General features: G+C 45.3%; 1 pseudogene; it reads right to left on the bottom strand.

The window, feature by feature from the left end:
* Nucleotides 1-1,088: 1,088 nt before the first annotated feature.
* Nucleotides 1,089-7,672, bottom strand: LOC119346010 (annotated as a pseudogene).
* Nucleotides 7,673-8,679: the final 1,007 nt, after the last annotated feature.

Below are 8,679 nucleotides of genomic sequence, written 5' to 3'. Positions count from 1 at the left end.
CTGTTGCGGATATCATCTGAACTCACAGAATTCGTCGAAATGTCACTAAAACAATCACCGTTGGTTGCTTCTGTAGGTGCTGCAGGCTAGCTAGTTGAGCAAAGTTCTCCTGCTATTCCAGTGACAAATTGATAACAAAAGGATTCTACTTCTACTATTTGCCTGCCATGTATGTACTGGTTCTGGTTGTTAACATCTTCAGTCTTGCTAAATTCAGAGTTGCCTAAGCCACATCTGCTACAGCCAATAGGACCTAGAATTAATCAGTTAACCGCATGTGGCTTATTATCTACTCTAATCCAAGCATAAATCTAGTTAGTAGAAACGAACGGTTTCCAGAAACAACTAGTCAAGAAAAATCTGACCCAAGTTAATTTTACAAGCTTATATTCCATCAGCGCAGAACAAAACATAAAGCTGCAGTTTATGTATGACACACACACAAATCACCATTTGTATAGAAGTCGAAGGAATTGCTTAGCATTACAATAATCAGTCCGTAGCTGACAAATCACACTCCACAACACAGAAATGGAGAGCAACAGGATAGCAGCAGCATGAGCAGGCAGGGTGTTCATGCAGCATAGGCTGAATGCCCTCTCTTATTTATTTCTCTCAAAGCTTGTACCATGCATGCGTCATCTATCCAACCAGATGATGCATGCTTACTTTGAAGCCTATATGGCTTTCACCAAGAAAATATGAGCAAGACAAACAAGATCAAGATAAACCAAATCAAATCAGACTGAACTGGAATACGCACCACCAAACCAATAGCAATGCAGATGCAGATTTCACACAACCACACGGGCCAATCAAGCAGCATCAAGTAAGGCAACAACACACACGGACGCACACTCCAGAGAAAGCTTCGGCTAATTAAGCACCGTAGCACCATAGGGCCGACGTTCCTGTAGCGATCATCGACCATGGATGGATTTGATTACCTACAGTGGTGCAGCAGAACAAACCATCAATGGGATGATACTATGCACGTATAGTATCAGGACAAAAAAAGTAGTACAGAACTACAGATAGAAACAGCAAGTTTAAGTTCGCTAACACACCAAGTTATTGATCAATATATCTCACCTGAGAACGGTGACCCTTAGCAGGTGGGCCTTCTTGTAGTATCGCGAGTGGCTCGGCTCATAGAGCGAAGGGTCGTGCTTTGCCCCCAGCCCTTCCCACTCCAGGTTGTCCCACCAGTCCTTCTCGCAGTCCACCTTGGGCCGGTTGGTGGTGCTGCCGCTGACTGCCGGCAGGCGTCGAAGGCCCCAACAGCCCCGGATTCTGACGGTCTCAAGGTTCGGCGCGGACATCCTGCTCCCACAGATGCTCTGTAGGTGGGAGAGCTGGTACAGGTGGATCCTTCTTAGGTTGGGAAATCTTATAATTTCCTGCTTCTCTTGGCGCTTAGGGTCCAAAGGGAAGACTTCCTTCAGATCACCGCAGCACACGATCTCGAGCGTTTCCAGTCTAGGCAGGGTGTCCATATAGTCAAACAAGGGAAGCACATGTATGAGCCTGGGGCAATAGTCCAGGTGCAATAATACTAGGTCTTTGAAGGATCCTCCAGCTGGTTGGTATGTTGTACTCCAGTTCCAGATGTAGCATGTCATAGGGAGCTGGGATGCCCAGAATGTAGACAGAGATAAAAAGGAGTGCTGGTCACTACTTAGTTGGGGAGTGGCAAAGACCGAGCATAGCTTGGGGCACCTCTCTACTCTGCACCAATTAAGCCACCTCCACATTGCACCTTGTGGGCACGGAACGCAAGTGATGGACGAGCTATCATGCACATACAACAACCGTGCATCATCCCACATCAAAACAGGGGCTAAAGCAACACTAGTACTAAACCTTTCAGTGTTGTGTTGTCGCTGTAACGATCCTCTCTCCATACCCTCTTCATCTTGCATGTGGAAGTACCAGGCTCGAGGACCTGGAGTAGGAATAGGTGGACAAGCCCACATCCAACTGATCACACCTTCGATTGCACTGATAGCTTGCGGGTGCTCCTGAAAGACATCTCTTGCATATAAGTATTGAGAATTCTGCTGCTGGCTCCCGATGCCTTGAGCTACTTCATGACCACCAACAGCAGCTCTACTTGCAGGACACGAGGAATCAATCTCCATGTATACAAGGCTTTTCATCAATGAACGATCTCTTAATGAGTAAAAGAAAAGTTTCCCATCGTTAGATTTCCAAACAGGCAGAAGCGACCACATGAGCCGTGGATCCACTACAGATACGTACCACATAAACTCAAAAGATCCAGTTCAACTGATGCCTTGTGGTGAATCCCCAAAAGCAAGGATAGATGATAATCCTGCAGCAGCACTAGCCTCCTTGGTCTTTTCTTCCCAATTATTCTGGCTAGGTGATGCAGATTGGACGGTGCTGACGTGCAACTTCTCCAAATACCATAGCATTCTATCATTCGCTGGCCATAATATTGCACGGAGCTTCTTGCAGCCCAGCAGCATGAGGCGGTTCAGGTATGGAGCTTCCACTTCTCTGAGGTCAATTGTTTTCACTGCTGTGCCTGAGAGGTCCAGCTCCTCCAATCTCCCCAAATTTCCTCTGAGAATTATACTATTTAACTGAGAACAACCCCGGAAGGAGATGCTAGATATCTTGGCTGCAGTTGCATCTTTGTTGATGAAGCTAAATGACTCAAGCAATGGAGGCAGGACATCGTTGATGATGCTAGATGTCGTAAGGCTGTTTGTACTGTACATATTGGGGAAATGTGCTTGATTATTTGTGTCTTCGTTCTCCATAGGGACCGGATCAGCTACTGTTACTCGAAGTACTACAAGGCTTGGTCTACCTCCACACAAATCACGTATGCTCCCATGCTTGACTCCTTCCACATTCAGCTCCCTGAGGTCAACCATCAACCTCTTCATCTTTTCCGACAGTAGCCAGTACCATTCTGTATACCTCAGATCCATCACCCATAGCTTCTGGAAACATGACATGTCTTCATTCTGACTTGGATGCTCGTCATCATCTATGATATTTGTGCAATGGTCCAGATGGAGCAATCTTAGTTGGGCACAATGGACGAAGGGAGGAGATGCAAAACTGAAGGTGCAATGAGACAGATGTAACACACGCAGCTTGCTACTTTGTGAATGTTGGAACATGCCAACTGGCAATATTGATGTTGTATTTCTTGGTGGTTCATCTGCAGAAAGGAAGACTGATGTCACCTGAGTAGGCAGCACATGACTGTTATCCTTTATATGGAGTTGTTTGTGGGTGGTGAAATTCCAGCGGTTAACAAGTAAATCATCTGACACCTGTAGCACCGGAGCTACGGCCTTATTATAGTCGGCTTTACAATCCAAGCTCATGTTTTTCTGAAGAGAATTGCCAATGTCCCATGCTGATGAATTGTCTTGGCCCTGTATAATACCATCGCAGATCCAATAGTTTGGTGCATGTGTCTTCAAGTCCATAGAAAGCAGGTCCCTGTATATGAGGCACTCCATGACTATCTTGTGGCTCATATCGTCGGCCTGAACAATCCCAGTGCACTTGCCAATATCCAAAGCCACTTCATGCAGTATATCTCTTACTTCAACTTTAGATTCAGGAGAAGCAGATAAGCGAACATTTGTCTGACTCTTCATCTTTACCTTTTCCCCATCTTCTAATCTGAGAATCATCCGAAACCTCCCGTGTCAGGTCCACAAGACCTTGTTACCCAAAAGTGATATTACTGGGACACCACACTCATACAAATCGATGTATCTGCTGCTTCCGTTGTGGAAAACCACCAGAAATCTACTGTTATAGAGTTTTCTGAATATTTCCATCCTGATATCTGCAATCACCTCTCTGGAGCCTTCATCTTTCCCATTGAAGTCGTCGTCCTCGTCATACTGATCGAAGATGGCCATCACGGACTGCGGTAGCTCTAGCTCCTCCGCTACTGCCCTTTGCAGAGACCTCATGTTTTTCCACACGGAGCAGTCCACATGGATAACCTTATCAAACTTGCTCGATCTTGTTGATGATTTCAGGCGTTGGGCTACCAGATTGAGAACTGTGGATGCTCCCAATCCTCTCCAGCCCTTGAAGTAGATAACGTTTCCTTTGCGTGTATCCTCCAAAACATCAACTATCTCTCCTGCTGCGGCATCGATGTGTTTTGCCTGGATCTTAATCTTCTGCAGTGTTCAACAAGAATAACACCAAATGAGGCTCGCCATTTTTAGCTTTATTTCTGCAAGTCTTTCATTTCAAACTACAATGCGCATCATAACTAAAAAAACCCATAAATCAATTAAGACATAACTTATGAACACAAATAAAAGCAAGGATCAAGTGGTGCATATAAAATCATGCAAGTGAGTGATAACTGCATAATCACTGATCAAGTTGTAAAAAATTAAGTGCCAAAGACCACACCGAATATGCTATAGATTTTTCAAACTTCAAATGCTAGCAGAAGCAAGTGTAAATAAATAGGAGAAAAAGTTCTCGCCATGATGGCCTTTAATTGTTGGGCATACCACTACTGAAGATCCGATTGGAGCTCACAGCTCACTAACTAAAGAAATTAAGAAAGTAGGACACAACTCTGCAGCATTAATCACTGAAGATAAAGGTGAGTGTTACATTACCTCTGGAGGCATGATGAATCAAACCAATCTACTATTTTGGCTAGGATCTAGTTCGCACTTAGCAACAAGGCCAGCAGCTTCATGTCAAACGATGTGCGGCAGCAAATTCCTTCCTTTCCTACACATTTGAACAAGTTAACATCATTTCTCGTTAAAGAATTGGTGACTCGTACAGATTTGGCGAAGGAATTAAGTAATCTGTAGATATGTGTACAAAATGATTTGGGTCGGTACCTTGATTAATTCCGGCGCTGGCAGAAGCCTAGATAAATCGATGAGGTGGACAAGGAAACTGGAAGTTGCATGGAGACATGTGCCTTGCGTAGAAGGAATATGGATGTAGCTTCGCTAGCTAGCAAGTATAGGAAACGGGACGAGACTTGCCTGCCCCCCGGCGTGTGCCCATCCGTACTCCCGCATACGTGGCTTGTTTTGATTGGAACAAAATAAGGCCCGGTCCCACCCCCTTAAAATCAGGGGGGATGATTAGATAGAAAAAGAAAAGGAAAAAAGACAGCCGTAGGATGAAGTGGCAGCACGGATGGGAGCATGGGAAGGAAGCAGGCAAGCCGGATCCAAGGAAACGGGGCATGCATACACATATGTGGTGGCATTCCTTGCGTCTGCTTTGAGCGCTTTTTCTTTGTGCTTTGTCTCTCTAAATAAAAGCTGTGAATTCCTTGCTTCCCACACACCGCATCCATCATTATATTCTTTGCTTGCTGTGTTTAAATATACACAGGGAAATAGTAAAGCTAAAGATAAAAATGGACTGCTACTTTGTTGCCTGTCATCCCGTCAGTAGACCAAGTTATGCATCACGCTATATCTCGTCCGTCTTGAGTAACAGAGAATGACGCTTTGGCAACCCAGACTACCTCTGAAACATAACTCTAATTAACTAATTTCTATGTGCATATACTTGTACGCCATTATCATATAGCCAAAAATTGCATTTTGGACCACATACTTTTATCATATAACCATGTTCTAGGGAGGTACCCTTAAATATACATTTTAGGAGATCTTTAATTGGGGAGCGTTGGAACTCCTGGTTACACTTGGTACGGAGGTTGATGGAGATTCAACTATCCGACCAACCTGATTCCTTTCACTAGAAATTAACCAGAAGTGGAGTGATTATGGTCAAATATATGTATATGGATCTAATTAATTCTGGCTCAATCCCAAGATCAATACATATTTGGAAAATTAAGGCTCCCTTGCGTATCGAAAGTTTCATGTGGTTTGTCCACAAGCAAGTGATCCTCACCAAAGCTAATTTACTAAAGCAATGTTGGGTAGGAAGTGCACGATGTTGTTTTTGTGATCATAACGAAAGAGTACAATACCTATTCATAGATTGACCTCTCGCGAAATTACTTTGACGAACTATTCATATAGCCTTTAACATTATTCCTCCAGTTAGCATTGAAGCGTTATTTGAGACGTGACTAGCTGGAGTAGATCATATTACTGCGTCTCGTACTTGGATTGGAATATTTGCGCTTGTTTGGGCTAGCTATATGGAACTGCAGGAATGATATGATCTTTAACAGACAATATATTTTAACTTTCTTGCAGGTCATCTTCTGAGCTACGACATGGATCCATACGTGGTCCTTATTCACTCCTACGGACCCCAGAAGCCTTTGGTTACTGGGTGCAACTAGTACGAGATGGTAGCATGGGCTATATTCAACCGGTTTGGATGGCGGTGTCATAATAGGATAGGCCACTATTGGAATTTGCTTGTATGCCGGGTGCAAGTATTTGCCGAGAGCCAAATCTCGGGCACTCGGCAACCTTACGTATGCCGAGAGCTGCACTCGGCAACAATGGGTTCAGACCAACTAGCCCATGTTGCCGTGAGAGGCTCCCGACGAAGCGGCTACACCCGGCAAACACTACATACGCCGAGAGCTACACACGGCAAAGACTAGCAACGTGGCATGCTCGTTCGCACCTGACGGTGCCGTCAGTTTCTTTAGACTTTACCAAGAGCCGAATATCGACGCTCGGTAAAGACTTTTCATGACTTCTATTTTCCTTTTTATTTAGGTGTGGTTTTTGGCCTCTATTTTTGTGTCTAATATTTAATATCTTTTAATGAATAAAGTGTCAAAATACCATGACTTTTGATGACTTATGTTTTGGGTTAGATTTTTTCCGAATCTCAACTTCTAGTTAATTAAGCACTATTCTCTCCATTCCTTTATGTAAGGTATATTATTTATGCCACAGTGACCAAGGCAAGTAAATCAATTAGGCCAGATAGAAAGAGATACTTGCAACATGGAGAAATTTTATTACCGAGCACGGCTACAAACGTAGAGACGACCCCTAGAGCAAGGGTTAGGACCTGTGCCGAGAGGGTTATCGGTAGATGCAGCTATTACCGAGAGTCGTCACATGGATAAGTGGGTATTCACTCGATGCCAGTCAATGCGATAAACCGCCGGGGTCACCGGAAGGGCACACAGTCGGGAAGCCGCCCGAGGGGGGTCCGGCAACTGGACCTACATGCGTGTGGCCCAGGCATTTGTACGAAAGGGTGGTGTGGTGTATGAATACTCTATGCACATCCTTGACGTGGCAGACACCTACCCCCTCTCAGTGTCGGTCAGCGCCGTAGACCGTCCGAGGCCACCTCGTGGCCGCTCGGCCGGAACACCCCCTCTCGGTCGAATGTAACAATAATAGAAGGTGATTAGTCAGGCATGTAAAAATGATGAAAATAACAACAAACAGAATAACAAACATTTACCGGCTATGGAAGGAGAAGTATCCTTTACCTAGTTTACGACCTTTACCGAGAGTAGCACTCGGCAAAGCAAACTATACCGAGAGCAACGCTCGGTAAAGCTAAGTATTACCGAGGGTCGATACTTGGCTCTCGTTAAATACTATGTCAACTTTCTTTTTTTAATGTTTGTTTTTTGGCTCTCTCCTTTTGTGTATAATATTTCATGTGATTTAATAACTAAAATATCACTTACCACTACCCCCTCAGTGCCGGTCAACGCCATCGATCGTCGGGGCACCGGATGACCTCTCGTCCAGGAAGCCGCACGAGGGGGGTTCCAGCAGCCGCCCCAACATCCGTGTGGCCTAGCAATACGTAAAAAAGGGTGGTCTGGTGTTTGAGTAACCAGTGCACAACACTGACGTGGCATATGCCTCACGTACCGGACAGACGGGCGGGAACGTCGATCACTGGATGCGTGTTGTCCCCTAGATCGGGCCGACGGTGGGCGATCATGTGAGGGGATGTGTCGTGGAATCGTCACGGCAGATGTCCTCGTGAAAAGGACTTAGTCGTAAGGCCAGTGCATCTATGTAGTAGCTTGAGAGGGGTTGATCGGAATCGAGAGACGCGACACAAGACAAGGGTTTAGACAGCTTCGGGCCTCGGGAAACATCATCCGGTAATAACCCTACATGTTGTTTGTGGCTAGGTCTCATTATGATCATGAGAGAGTCGTCGCAGTAAGCCGGCTCTCCCTTTGTGTCTAGCCCTAGATATTGTTTCTTGTCCTCCTCCCTCTTTGGGGAGCCCTGCCCCTCCTTAGATATGTTGGAGGGGCGGTTTACATGACTAGTCCTAGTTGGATTAGGATTACTCTATTACAAGTGAAGTCCTAGTCTTGCTTCCTTTGTAGGAGAATATTCCTTGTGCTTTCCTCATAAACCGGCCCACCATAACATGAACAGGCCTTCTGGGCCACCGGGTTTTGTCGTTCCTCTGACCCACACGCCGGGTCACCCATGAGACTCCAGGCTCGGGTGGGTCACTTAGTGAGTCGTCCTGTCTGGCCGGGTTATAATTCCGGCCGGGTTACACCACGGAGTATATCCCCGACATTAGCCCCCGGTTTAATTTGGATTTATCCATGTTAAACTGATCTGCAACATAAACACAAGAACAAACTTGGCGGCTTGTGCTCCGGGTTAAAGATTCTTATAAACCGGCACTTGATAATCCTTAAATTCTTGTCATTTCTTCCTTCTAAAAAATCAGAGTCAATAGACCAGC

The sequence above is a fragment of the Triticum dicoccoides genome, unplaced genomic scaffold (assembly GCF_002162155.2).
Source record: "Triticum dicoccoides isolate Atlit2015 ecotype Zavitan unplaced genomic scaffold, WEW_v2.0 scaffold3627, whole genome shotgun sequence".
Lineage (NCBI taxonomy): Eukaryota > Viridiplantae > Streptophyta > Magnoliopsida > Poales > Poaceae > Triticum > Triticum dicoccoides.
This window is presented reverse-complemented; position numbering and strand designations above follow the sequence as displayed.